We start from the raw sequence: 14149 nt of genomic DNA, 5'->3' as shown, positions 1-14149 counted from the left end.
TTTCTCCTAGAGACATTACATCCTGAAAGAATATGTTTCTCTTTTGAAAACCAATTAATCAAGAAACAGTCTGACCCCACGTAAAACTCTAGCCCTTGGGAACAAGAGACTGCCAAACTTCTCCTCCTCTCCTCCCCAAAGCCAGGAACTTTCCAGATGAAGTGCCCATGAAACCACAGGGCCCAGGTACATGGGGATTGGGTGGGAAAATGTGCCTTGCTCCCAATTTACAGAGCCTTGGCCCATTCAGATAAGTTCTCCTGCCAAGGATACTTAAATGGTTGAGAATGACCCAGAAGGCAATCATCTGCCTAAAATAAACTCTAAGATGATGAAGCCCTGGGAACTCCATCAACATCTACAGTGAAGATTTGCTGACCCAGAAGAAGCAAGTCTGGAATTTCACCCAATTATGCCCCTGAGAACGAACCCTGGTAGAGTCCTTGACCAAGCCTAAATCTGCACAGCCATCTCCAAGACAGGGCAAAGTAGCACTCGCACCCTTTACTCCCTCTCTGAGATGTTCTGAGAGGAGGCACAAACAGACCAGTGCTCAGGATTCATCCCTTCTCACCTGTGTCCTTTGCCCCACTAGCTCCCTGCCAAGAACAGGAATTGCTTGTTGACATCTCTGTCTCCCCAGGGAGAAGCTCAGAAACGCCCGTGATTGCTACTGGTAAAGGACCGTGGCTGATCAATGCTTTTTACTCTGCACCCAGAGATCCCTCACCTTCACAGCTTTAGGGGAGTTTCATGAGGGCTCTGTCCCCAGGGGGCATCAGGTCCATCTTCACATGCAGTGATGAGGCACTCAATAAAAAATTTCCTGCTGATGTTTCTACCACACTTCTTTCCCAATGAATTTGCAGAGCTTTGCCCGTAGAGTTTGTACATAACACCCACACATTAGCTGGGATGGGAATGTCTGTATGCATGTACACAAGCGTGCGTGTATGTGTGTCGGAGAGGGGCAAACCCAATGTTTTCCCAAAGTTACACAGCAAAGAGGCATGAGGCAGGTTCTGCTGAGCCCTCCATGTGGCCCTGCTTCTCCAAGCACACCAACGGGAGGCCAACAATTCCAAACTGCAATCGCCGCCTCTCCCCCACTGTCCCTCTGCTGCCCTCGTTCTCCTGCGGTCTCTGGTCCCTGCTCACCACATCTCACAAGAACATCTCTGTTTGTTTTGGACTCGCTATACACAAAACCTTAAACACTCAGGGGGCATGAGGAGAGGGAACTGAGTTTGTTTAAAGATGATCTCCTTTTAACGGCTATAATCTTTAATTCATAACCGTCTTATGAACCAGGCAAGCAGTGGACAAGGGCTGAGAGCCGTCTCCGTTTCAGGGTTTTAAAACACAAGCGAGTGTACAGGAAGTTGGTTTTACCAAAAACAAAAGAGAGAAAAACATACTAATTCACAAACGATGGCTTCAAGCCCCCCGTTTCAAGTCTCGAGATCTATGCCAAGTGGTCTGACCGTGACCGCAGCTCCCTACGTGTGAGCTGGGAGCAGGGGCTTCGCTGCATTATTCAGGGCTGGCCACAAAACCATCTTTTGTGCAAAGTTACCAAAGAGAGAGACCGTTTAGGATATGAGCCGCAATAGACAGCTGGCAGTACTCTAAAAGAAAGGGAAGCTCTAACGCAGGCCTCAGAGCCACATGAAGAGGCGTGGAGAGGGAACTTGAAGTCACCAAGCACCTCCCACGCACCTGAATATGAGCGAGACACTTCATAAGAACTTTATTAGGTAAGCAGGGAAACCAGGCTCTCCGAGGTTACTTGATTGCCTCAAGGTGATGGCAAAAGTAGGACTCCAGCCAGGTCTTCTAATCCCACTAAGGAAGTAGAGGCAGACAGGGCCAGTATGGAGACATGGTTCCAGAAGGATCCATGCTAGCACCCTGCTTCCCCGGTCAGAGGGCTGCACTGCTCTCTTTGGTGGCTTTAACCCAGTGAAGAGTTTAAGCACCACATGGGCTATGTGCCTATGGAGAGCTATTCTACTCCACGGCCAAGGTCCAAAGCCATAGACCCAGGTCAAAGCAGATCTCAAAAACATATGCCATCGGCAGCTCTAGGGAGGGTGAGGCAAGCTGGAACCACTCTGGACTGTCCTTGAGAACACTGAATGGAAGCACATGGCCACCAGACACCAGCCCCATTGTGGTAACACAGGAAGGAGGCCATCTGACTATCCACAGTTCCTGGTTGTTTCCAGAGGCCACCAAAGGCATGGATTTATCATCACCTGGCCCCAGGCTCCTTCAGTTCAATAACACAAGTAACAAATGTGCTCAAGATCAGCCCAGAGTTCCTGGGGGAGACAGTCCTCTTCACTGGGCCTTTGGGTGGCTGTTAATTTCATTGAGGGGCCCACTCTGTGAATGAAATCTCCCTGGTTGTTGGCCTAGACAACCACAGCTGGATTACAGAACACAGGGCCACACAGTCCTGTTTGCCTGAAGGGAACTCACTCAACCATGCTTTATGATGAGGAAGATTAAGGGCAGAAGTCCTGGGGTGGGGGAATTTAGATCCTGGCTCTACCAATTCCTAGCTGTGCGACCTTGAACAAGTCACTATGCCCCATTTCCTCATGTGTAAAGCGGAAATAATAATAGTACCTATCCCAAGGACTGTGGTGAGGATTCGACAAACTGATACAAAAGCATGCCTGGCCTAAGGTCATGCTCATATCCACTCACGCAACTGGTCCATGATGGAATTAAGCATCTTGCTGCATCCCTCTACTAGCTGAGATGCGCACACAAACTCAAGTGTCCCGCAACACCTCTGCCTCCTCACCACATAGGAAGTTTTAGAGATACGGCTCACTCCAAGTTGCTCATCACCTGGACAACAAGAGAGGGACAGCAAGCCTCAAAAGCTTCCCCAAGATGCACTGAAAATCAAGATGGTGGTCTTGCAGGGTGGGGACCGCAAGCATGGGTGAGGAGCCCCTCAACCAGATGCAGTCCCTCGGCCAGGTCTGGCCAGATAGTTCTGTTCTGCATCTGCCATGTAGAATCCTTCTCCAATCTGAGGTCAGAACCTGCAGCTGAATCCCAGGACCCCACCTCTCGGCTGTGTCACTGAGGGCATACTCCAGGTCCTCACCCGTAAGACAGGGATGTTGACAGCACCACCCTCGTGGGTGAGTAGGAGAAACAGGCAAGACTACACACTAAAAACATTTTGCTTACCACCTGGCATGTGGTGGGCACTGAATATGAGGTGGCTATCATTAAAACTGCAAGTGTGAGAGAATTCAGGCCTTCAGATTAGAACCATCTTAGGAACCAGCCTTTTCAAGTACAAGGTCGTCCCTCCTCCTTTTGTTTCTAAGTCCAAAAAAACCAGTCTACGTTTAATGATCCTAATCATTAAAGGAAGAAGCAGATGGACTGGAAAGGCAGCTGCTGTAACCTGGCTGCCCAAGAGTCCAGGACCCACAGCTAAGGGGTCTCTGGCCTAGCATGGAGCATACAACCAGCAGGCAGGAGGCCTGGCTTCTCGTCCTGGGTCTGCTGCTGGCATGCTTGTGGGCAAGGTGGTCCTAGGCAAGAGCTTTCCCTCTGGGAGGGTGGACGGGGTTCCTTGGTCCCTTCAGGCTGACAGTTTGTAACTGCTCCCTCTCTGGAGACCAGGCTCCCTAATGTTCTAGTGAAGAGGAGAAGAGGACTGCATGAGACGCACTGTCCAGACAGCCACAATGAGGACCTGACAGCCACTTCTGTCCCAGACACCAGCTGGGCAAGCCTCCACCACACATCTAGAGAAGTCGGCCACACTAGTTAATCCTTACCAATCTTCTGACTGGAGCCTGAGGAACAAAGGTGTAGCCAGAGGTGCTCATCTCAGGGAAGCTGGACTTGAGGGCAAGGGAGAACTACCCCTCAGGAAAGAAAGAAAGAGATGGGCAATCACTCATGGGAACAGTCAGCAAAGCTTGCTGGGGTCAGGGGTTCTCGGCTGCACACTTTCCAGACGCCTTGAGGCGCTTCTTCCCCAAGCGTTCACTTTTGGGACCACATAGGCGGCTGGTGGAGGTGGCAGATTGCACCCTGTCCCTCCCCTCTTTCTGAAAGGCCCAAACTGCCCCTGCTGGGCAGCAGTTGTGAAGACTGGAACTTAACAAGGGTGCGAGGAAGAAAGCTGGCCACACCAGGCGTTCGTGCCTGTCTTGCTGTTAAGTCCCGAGTCACGATATGACTTTTTAAGGGTCTGCGACTTCAACTTCCCACCTTAAATCTCAGAGAGTGGCAAAGCACCAAAGCAATTTTCTCCGCTGGCCTCAGAGCAGAGGTAGGAGCAGGTGAGAATGAGCTTAGGGACCCATTCTCTGTGAAAATCCGGCAACAGCTATGGGGCCTCTGCTCTTGGAAAAAAGACAGAAAGATGCCCAGAGAGGCTGGACCCCAGGCTGACACTTAATGCGGCAGATATGTCACAGTACAGCCAGGAGCCCATCATGTGCAGATCAGCCTGCTGTTCCAGAAACAACAACCGGTTCTTTGAAGGTGCCTTCCTCAAACGTCACTCACATCGGCTGCTTTATTCAGCTAAGAATCTCATGTGTACATTTCAGGACAAGAATAACTGCCAAGAAGGGGGCGGCCTCTCCTTGAAGTCCCTCCCTTAAAAGGGTGCCCAAACGCATGCACACACCCACATTCTCACACATTTATATGTTCAGAACTCCGCAAAGGGCACAACTGTCTCACAGAGAATTTCAACATTCCTGGTTCAGAAGAGTATCTGGATCTAACTAAAGGCACAGATATTTGGTACTTAATTAGCCCCCAGCTCTTCACTCTTCTGACCTCTTACTTGCGTCCTCCAACCATCCGTCTTCTCAGTCTTAGCCTGGATTAACAATCAAGGAAGGCTCATGAAGCCCCAGGAGAACTGAGAGGAGAGGGTAGAAACACCACCACCAGCCACTGGGCCGTCCAACCCCACGTTAAAGAAAACTACACTGGTTCCATCTCTCTTCTTCCAGCTAAGTCTCAGGAAAGAATAGGGGAAAGGAGAAAAAGTTTGGGAACATGGAAAACCTGCAAAGGCAACACAATACTGAATCATTTTCTCTGAGTATACAGAAGAGTACATAATTGCACAAAAAAAGGTCTGTATGGATATATACAAAATAAGAGCTGGGGGGGGGACCAGCCGTACAAAGAAACTATTGCCTTTTCTATAAGGTTTTAATATTCTCCAAGGAGACTGACTTCTTGTATGACTTTACATAATTTCATAAAGTCTTTCTTTTCCCTCTTTTTAAGCTAGGGAATACCATTTCTAGTTGCTGCTCCAGCTCCAGAAGAAAATAAATCTTTTTCCTCCCTCTCATTTTTCGTTTTGAAGAAAGAAAAGAAAAACCCTGTTCCCCTACAACGTTGAATTTGCTGAAGGTCAAATTCTAGTGCCTATAAACTTTGGTAATGTCCCTATAATTTACTATTTTTTACAAGTGCTATAGCTTTTAATAGCAAAAGCGAGTAATTTTTCACTGCTCATTTGCAGCACGGGAAGGGAAAAAAAATCTGTCGTGTCTACGCTAAAGCACTTCATTTTCCTTTCTAGTCAGTAAGTGAACTAAAAATTACTTCTTGAAAATAGATGCATATGCCTATAATGGACACATAACCTAAGTGACTATGATCAAGCGGTGAGGAAAACAGAATAAAATGAAGATAGCTACCCAGAGAGTGGCCAACACCATCCGCTAACAGAGCCTCGCTTTATTAAATGTATCTACGTTTGAGAAATTGATGGTTTTACAAGGTCAAAGATTTCTTGGGTCACCAACCAATAAAAAGAAACAAATTCTAGCAATCCCAGTCCTCTGCACATGTGAAGAAAATCCCAAGGTGTGGAAGGTCTGTCGTTCTCAGGCCGTGGCCCAGGACAGGGGTGGAGAAGGGATAGGGATGAGACCAGGAAGAGGCAGAGAAGCCCCATCCCTCTAAAGAGACTTCAGTAGGCCGAGTGAGCAAGGCATGGTGTTGGCATTCCTATAAAACAAGGGCTGCATTGGGGGGATATGCAGGATGAGTGGGAAGGTATTAGCATGTCCTGAAAAGGACACTGGTCTTGGAGTCAGATATCCGAGTATTAGCACTGGCTTTCAGCCAACACTGCAATAATGTTGCCCTTAGTGATATCAGAGAATATTAAGCATTTACTGAGCACCTACTATACACATGCCAGACATGGAGCTAAGCAATTTGCATGCATGATCTTGTGTGGTCCTCGCTCTAATCCTCTGCTTACTCCTAACTATGATGCCCCTTTTGCAGATTAGGAAGTTGGGGCTCTGGGCAGTTGCACAGAGGTCAGTCCCACGTCCAAGCTAATAAGTGACGGATGACACCATGACAGTGCCATCTTAGCCTCTCTGGGCTTCCCTTGCTGCCTCTCCCCTGGTTTTGAGACTCCCAGAGCCAACACAAAAGAAAGTCCAATAACCCAGAGTTACCCAGTGAGCCCAGGGACAAGCACACCTGAGTCCCAAGGAAGGTAATAAAGTCAAGTGGCTCTCGGACAGGGGTCCGGGACCTCAGAGTCATCCCTTACATGGCCCCCTATATGTCCACACGTCTCTCTGGCTTCAGGACACAGGGAGCCAGCACGGAATGTTTACTGTTAGCAGCTTCAAAGGTGGTATTGCATGCTTCCTGCCACAGATGTGCTCTGATGAGACTGAGGGCTATGGAAAGAGAAAAACCTGTTCCACATACCCGTGGGCCGGCTCCCTGCCAGAACCCACCACACACCATCTTCCTGTTCATTTTGCCTCCTGGATGATTTTTAAAGCTTTTTAATTGTCCTTAATAAATTACCTACATATGCACGATTGTTACAATAGTTTCATTAATTTTTCTCGGTGCATCTAAGCTGTTTATCACAGAAATGTTAATGGAAAAGAAAGACACGTCAGGCAGGCGCTTTCTCGCACACCCTGGGCCTACGCAAATTACTTCTTATGGTATTGCTTTCCCACACCACAAACAATTAGGGTTCGAGAACCGCCTGGGCAGGTGAGACCTCATCTCTACAGTAACAAAAAATTAGCCGGGCATGGTAGCATGCGCCTGTAATTCCGGCTACTCGGAAGGCTGAGGCAGAAGGATCGCCGGAGCCCAGCAGGTCAAGGCTGCGGTGGCCGGGAGTGGCCACTGCACTCCAGTCTGGGCGACAGAGTGAGACTCCAACTCAAAAAAAAAAAAAGGAACATCTCTATTTCAAGCGAATCGTCTTGCAGCAAGGCCACAAGGAGCGCGCCCACCAGAGAGCCCAGCAACTGCCCGCTGCGGAGGCAGCACTCAGATGCCTGCCTGGTGTTCAGTAATGTGTCTGTGGATCTGCACACTCCTTCAGCTGAAATGTAAACTGATCCATCTTCAGCGCTCACAACTCGCCCCCAAACGACCAGGAGAGACACGCCCTTGTTCAGATGACATGCTTCTTGGTATCTGAGGTTTTCAGCCAGAAGTAAATTACCAAGGGGAGGAGAGGGGAAGAGCAATGATGGCCAAAAGTGACATTCTGGAAGCCAAGCATGGGGTTCCAGACAACAATGGCTGAGAACACAGACACTGGGCCATGCAACCCACAGGGGACTGGTTGTCTAGACTTCCCCATTGCTGGATGGAAAAGGGGAAAGGGGCTGCTGGGACCTTGGCGATGAAACCTGAGACTCCTGATGTCATCCCACAAACTTATTCTCTGACCAAGGGTTTGACTGGACAGCTGAGTCAGCTGGGCCATACTCATGGGATAGTATGAGTCAAGACAGAACGTGAACCAGGCCTTCCACAACTGCTCGATTCAGGGCTCACCTTTCCAGAGCAGGAGGACTTAAAATGTAAAACTTAAGCCAGGTGTGGTGACTCGAGCCTGTAATCCCAACTACTTGGGAGGCCAGGGCATGAGGACTGCTTGAGGCCAGGAATGCAAGACCAGCCTGAGCAACATAGCAAGACCCCGTCTCTAAAAAAAATTTTTTTAAGTTAGTCAGGCCTGGTGGCATGCACCTGTAGATCTTCCTGCTCAGGAGGCTGAGGCAGAAGGATTGTGTGAGTCCGGGAGGTCAAGATTGCAGGGAGCTATGATCATGACACTGCACTCGAAACTGGTCGACAGAGCAAAACCCTATCTGTAAAAAAATAAATATATTTTTTAAAATTTTAAGCTTGAACTGCCAGAGCTGACCAAATCATTAAGGGTAACGATCAATCTCCTCAGAGCATATGAATTTTTTTTTGGATTCAACTTTTATGAAGCAACTTATCATAAAAGCCCATGTGAGTGTAGCCGTACTATATGGTCCAAAGCTTCAAGATCTGCCCCAACCTGACCTCAATTTTGCTTCCCAAATGGGTCATCTTTTGCCACAGCAGATCATTTGGCATTCCCCTAATACACTGTGTCTTTTGTCCATGTGGGTTCCCTTTGCTGGAAAGTTTTTCCCATTTTCATCTGTTCTACCAAACTCCACTCATCCTTCAGAGCCCATGCTTTTTGTCCCCAGATGGAGCCATTTATAACCACTGCTGTTCTTTGAGCACACGCATACATCTCTTTTGCAGCCTGGTGGGTGCTATAAGAATATTCTCTGAGTTTAATGAATGATCAGTCATTTTTTTTTTTCTGAGTTAGAGTCTCACTCCATCGCCCAGGCTGGAGTGCAGTGGCACGCTCATGACCACTCCAGTGTCAACCTGCTGGGCTCCTGTGATCCTTCCGCCTCAGCCTTTCAAGCAGTGGGAACTACAGGCATGCCCTACCACACCCAGCTAATTTTTGATTTATTATAGAGATGTGGTCTCCCCGAGTTGCCCAGGCTGGTCTTGAACCCGTGGCCTCAGGCAATACACTCACCTCAGCCTCTCAAAGTGCTGGGATTACAGGCTGAGCCACTGAACCCAGCCAGTGATCAGCCTTTTATCAAACTGATGTCTCTCAAGGTATCGACATTTGGGCTCTTCTGCTGGGGCCTAAAAAGCTCACCCCTCAGGGAAAGGCCCTATTCTATGTGTTTGGTATCCTTGACATTGAGAACATGTAGCAGAGAAGCCCAAAGAGGGCCATTTGTGCAGGGACGGAATATCCTACTCCTCCCTTCTCACCAGTCCTTCCCTTCTAGCTCCCCAGGGCTCTAAAAACACATCCAAATTCCCACCTGTCCCATGGCAGAGTCACATGACCTGACCCTGCCACCTCTCCAACCTTATCTCACCTCCCTTGCGGCCTTGCTCTCTGTCCACCAGCCCCACCTCCTTCCTTCTGTTCCCCGAGCTCAAAAGGCCTGTTCTTACCTTGGTGACTGCACAAAAGGCCGTGTATTCTGCCTGGAAATCTCTGTCCTGGGACAGTCACATGCCCCAGAGAGGCCTCTCAGAGGGGTCCGCCTCAATCAACACTCCCAGCCCACCCCCCAGTCCCTCTCGAACCTAACACGCTGTTCCATCTACTCCCAGCCCTGATTGGTGTCTGTCGGGAGGTAGTATGTTCACTTACATGTCATTTCATGGGCCATCTGGCTCTCACTGTATGACAAACTTCATGAGAGCAAAGAACTTGCTGTCTTATTCACCTCTATATCCCCAGAGCCCAGAACACTGCCTGGACACAGACCGGGTAACTCCTAAACATGTGTCTCATGAATGAATAAAACTCATTTTGTCATAGAATAAGGTCTGGTCTCCTAAGTCCCTAGAAAAAGCTCCATATTCTGAAAAATGGCCTGGTCCCACTGAAAGAAGCCCAGGAAGCACCCAGGGACAAGGCACACTTTGGAATCAGGGGTGACAACCCCAGCAAGCACTGGTAAATACTCAGCATGAATTAACAAAACTAGTTGCATGTTAATATATGCTGCCTCCCCTTAAACAGCTTATGAACACTATAATTTTCTTCACTAAAACACTGTCTAACAGAACCAACTCCCCTAATTACAGACGTTTGTATGCATTATAATCTTTATACAATTAAACCTACTAAAAAGAATAAATGATTAAATACCCCCCCTTGCCCTGTCACTAACCCTCCCTCCCTAACCACCAAAAAACAGACAACACAACAACAACAAAATAAAGGTGCTGAAGACACCAAGTTGAGCTGGAGACAGATGAAAATCCTAGGAAATTGAAATGCAGGCTGACACAGAACTTTGTCACTATAGGAGGTAAAGTCAACTTTCAACTTCAAACCCGAGCAACTGACAGCTCAGCATCTGACTTCAATGTCACATAAAAGGCTTATGTGCATTGTACAAAATGTCTCATTTCGGGAGCAAACATCTTCCTTCGCACACTTCATCTCCAGACACAAACACGCGGCTTGGTGACCGAAGGAGGCTTTTCTGGGATCATCTCCTAAAAATTTCACAAACGCATTCCTGGCCCTGGGGTATTTACCAGGAAGTCTGCAAAGACTCCTCTGGAGCCAGGCAGGTTTAACTGATAAGTCTCTCCTTGGGACACGGGAGGTGCATCCTGGGGAAAACATCCACATGGAATTTCTACGAAAAAGACCCAGACATCAGCCACTCTTCCGACCGAATACCCCATTTTTTTTAAAGATTCAACACTGTGGGGAGAAAAAGGGGCACCATGCCCTGCAGACGTTGGGAGCTGAGATGAGTCCTCCTATTTCAAGTGCTGAGAGGGCCTTGAGCACAAAGTCATGTTATCTGAACCCCTCAAGAGCCGGTGGGTGACAAGCAGAGTAAGCAGAGGCTTAATTACAGCCTGGGAGGTGGGGGGACCCGCCCCTACAATGTCCTCTATCGCTTTTCAAGGGTGTGCCTCGAAAAACCCTTTCTCCTGCCTGGGCCACATGCAAAGACAGGTCACCCAGATGTGGCCTCCAGAGGGCAAGTGAGGCCACCAGGACTTTGGACAACCAGAATGATCTCTGTTGCTCTTCCAGAGACAAATTTCCCCAGCACAAAACAGGATGGCCTAGTGGAGGGACCCAGGTCATCCCATGGCCCTGCAGTGAATGCCTCTGGCCCTTCTCCACACTGATCCCCTGTGTTCTTGACTGCAAACTGGAGGGAATGACAGACTCTGCCTCCTAAGGCTTGTGGATGGCACACTAATAGATGCTCCATGAGTAGGGCTGTGATCATTTGTTGGGAAGTCCGTAGGGTCACTCAGGCTTGGTAACACTTGGCCATAAAAGGCCCCGAGTTCCTTCTAAGACCTGAAAGTAGCAGAAATTGGGGAGAGAGGAAAAGGACGGGAGTCAGCAAGCACTCAGACTGCCCCATGTCTTTTCCTGACTTCTTCCCTGGCTCTGCCCCTTGCCCGTCCCCACCAGGGCTGGGAGGATGCCAGCTGCGGTTCCAGAGCTTCCATTAAGACATCTGACGCAGACGCCACTGGGTTGATGGAAAAGAGAAGCATCTGCCTAGTTTTTTAATGAGGAAGAAGCAAAGTGGCATTTGCTGAGGTTTACTATTCCCATGCTGGGCACACTGCCCTGGGTCCTCATGTCTTCTTACAACAAACCTACAAGGCGGGGACAGTGATTATCCCATTTTGTCTCTGGGGGAACTAAGGTTCAGAGGGGCGAAAGGTTTGCCCAAGGATCCACAGCTAATGAGTGACAATGTCCAGCCTGGGAGCCCAAGCAAGACTAGCCCCGTGACAGGCCTGCCTCACAAGGGCAGAGTGGCCTCATTCCCTCTCAGGGGCAGAGAGGAGGTATGGTTTTAAGTGTCAGCTCAGTCCCTATCTTGCTCTTTACCTCAGCTGCCCCTCCTAAGCCCCGAGTTCTCCCCTCTGCAGAATGGAGGTTGGCCCTTCTAACTGTGTTCTGTGGATTCATGAGTCACCAAGTTCTGGGGCTTTCCTGCATGAGCAGCCTCTCTCTGCACCTTTTCCAGGCCCTTCCTGGGTGGTTGGGACATAGGTTGGGCAGCAGTTCCTGCCGAAGCCACGTGTGCCCAGGACAGCTGCCAGGAAGTCCCATTAGTCAGCACCAACAGCTGCTGTCACAAACACGGCATCAAGATTCTGCTGAACCTTGGGCTGGCTGGAGACGGAACGGCCAGGGAAAAGCGAGAATCCGGTTCCCCACTCCCAGAGGGCTCCATGTGACTGAAGCCAGAAATAAGTCACCTGAAGCCAAAGGTCCCACCCAGCCCACACTCTCCTGAGCCCCAGCTTGGCTGGATTTTGGAATCAGGAGTGGAACCTCAGCCAGGTAGACAGAGAGGCTGCAGGAGGTACCAAGCTGTCCCCAGGGCCCTGAAGCCCCAGTCATCATGTTCCCTGTTTCCCCAAGGTTGGGAAGGAGCCATCAGGTGGGAGGGGACTCCTAACTCCTTTGAAGTTGATTTGTAAGAATATGATTCTCTCCCATCCCCTGCTTTTCCTCTCCCCCTCTAACTTTGATGACAGCAATTTCTGTAAGCATTCTTAGACTCCCCTCTTCTCAGGAAATCATCTGAGCATCAAGTTTCCAGCACTGTCTGCCAGAGATATTCCAGGCCCTAAGCCTGCCGGCAGGAGATGCCATTCTATACACCTGTCAGGAAGAAAGGAAGGAGAAGACGGCCCAGGGCCAGCGCTGCCTCCCCTGCTCACACCCCACCGTTCTCTGGGTCTTCCAAGGTCTTGTCAACATCCTCTCTCAATTTTCACCCAGTCTCATCTTGGGCAACTGAACCTGGGGTGGTGGGTTGTTTTCCATAAGAAGAAACACACCGAGGAGAGGCCAGTGGAGAACAAAACACCCATGTCTTCTGGTAGAAGGGGTGGGGATGGCTAACTGCTGGGCAGGCTGCATAAAACCCTACAGAATCCAACAAATTTTGTGCTATTAAGGAAAATAAACCCCCAGACAAAACTCTCTCTATATTCTGAATCTTACAGTAACCCCCCTTTAGAAAAGTGAAGTTATTTATGCTTGAAAACCAAGAAAGTAAATGTCTCTAGAAGGTTGATCAAAATTGGCTGTGCCTATGTACAAGCCCACAAACTGACATGAAGCCCAGTTTAAATGTGGAGCTGTCAAGGGAATGTCTGATGTGGAGGGAGGGATAACTTCCTTGGTACCCTCCACCCTGGTGTCCACTTCTGAAGCTATGAGAGTGAATTAATAGTGAAATAATAATGAACAAAATCCCTGCAGGTATTGTCTTTGCCTAAAACAACTATACATGCAATGACTAGTGTTGCTTGTATACCTACTGTGCGCCAGGCAACACGCTAAGTACTTCCCATATGCCAAATTATCCACAGAACGTTCCTTACAAGCCTGAAATTATATGGATGAGTTTAAATAATCACAAAATGGAAGAAAGAAAGAATGGAATCAGGCTGAGAGAAAAGGAAAAAGAAAGCAACCCTGATTAGAGATGACTTCTACACTGAATATCACAGAGGGGCAGATATAAAGATGCCTTCAACCCTCGATATCATCATAGGGTACTCCTTTCCCAAAACAGAGGCTCCAAAAAATTCAGAGACATACAAAATTATTCAGTCCCACAGGTGAGATTCAAGCCCAGTTCCAACTCACTGCAGAGGTCTGTTTATATGCTGATACTTTTATACTTCTTTAAAAAAATAAATCTACCTCCCTGCAATTGAAAGTAGCAGGCTGCAGGGCAATGACAATGACACAGACAGCGGCATGCAAGGTGAGGGGACACTTCCCAAGGAAGGTGGTGTGGGGATGGACTTTACAGTACTCGGGGCAGAAATCTGGTACCAAATGTATTAAAAAGAGTCAGCCTTGGGCCTTGGAGGGAGTGAGACCCCCACCCCCACCCCATCAGCCATCTTGTCCACATGAGTCACCAGGCCCAGGCAAGAGTGTGGGTGGTTCTGCAAACCCATCCCGTCAATGGAAGCAAAATACAAAGACTTGATCCTCCCATTAGTGAGTTAACTACGTCACTGCCTCCTACCAAGGCCTAGTCCCACAGCCCCGGGAGGGCAGCAGGGGGCAGTGTTGACAGAAGCAAGCAGGCTAGAGCCAAAGCCCCTGCCCTGGGTGGCCCCTGGCCTGAGGTTTCCTTTGAGCCCAGGGCACCCCTCTGGGCTTGTTTCCTCCATAGTAAAGAGATGTTCAGGTCCACTCCCTCAAATGTTTCTGCATATGAAATACCAGAGCTGC

General features: G+C 49.0%; 1 protein-coding gene across 1 annotated transcript in view; it reads right to left on the bottom strand.

Moving 5' to 3' along the window:
- LOC103260409 (RNA-binding protein Musashi homolog 2) overlaps positions 1-4402 on the bottom strand; it is a 218979-nt gene extending 214577 nt beyond the window's left edge. Inside the window, exon 1 of the mRNA XM_021712346.1 lies at positions 4255-4402. The gene's annotated coding sequence lies outside the window, so the exon portion shown is untranslated. The remainder of the gene's footprint in view (positions 1-4254) is intronic.
- Between the last annotated feature and the right edge of the window lie 9747 nt (positions 4403-14149).

Source organism: Carlito syrichta, unplaced genomic scaffold (genome assembly GCF_000164805.1).
Source record: "Carlito syrichta isolate Samal-C Ts95f unplaced genomic scaffold, Tarsius_syrichta-2.0.1 Scaffold303195, whole genome shotgun sequence".
NCBI lineage: Eukaryota > Metazoa > Chordata > Mammalia > Primates > Tarsiidae > Carlito > Carlito syrichta.
This window is presented reverse-complemented; position numbering and strand designations above follow the sequence as displayed.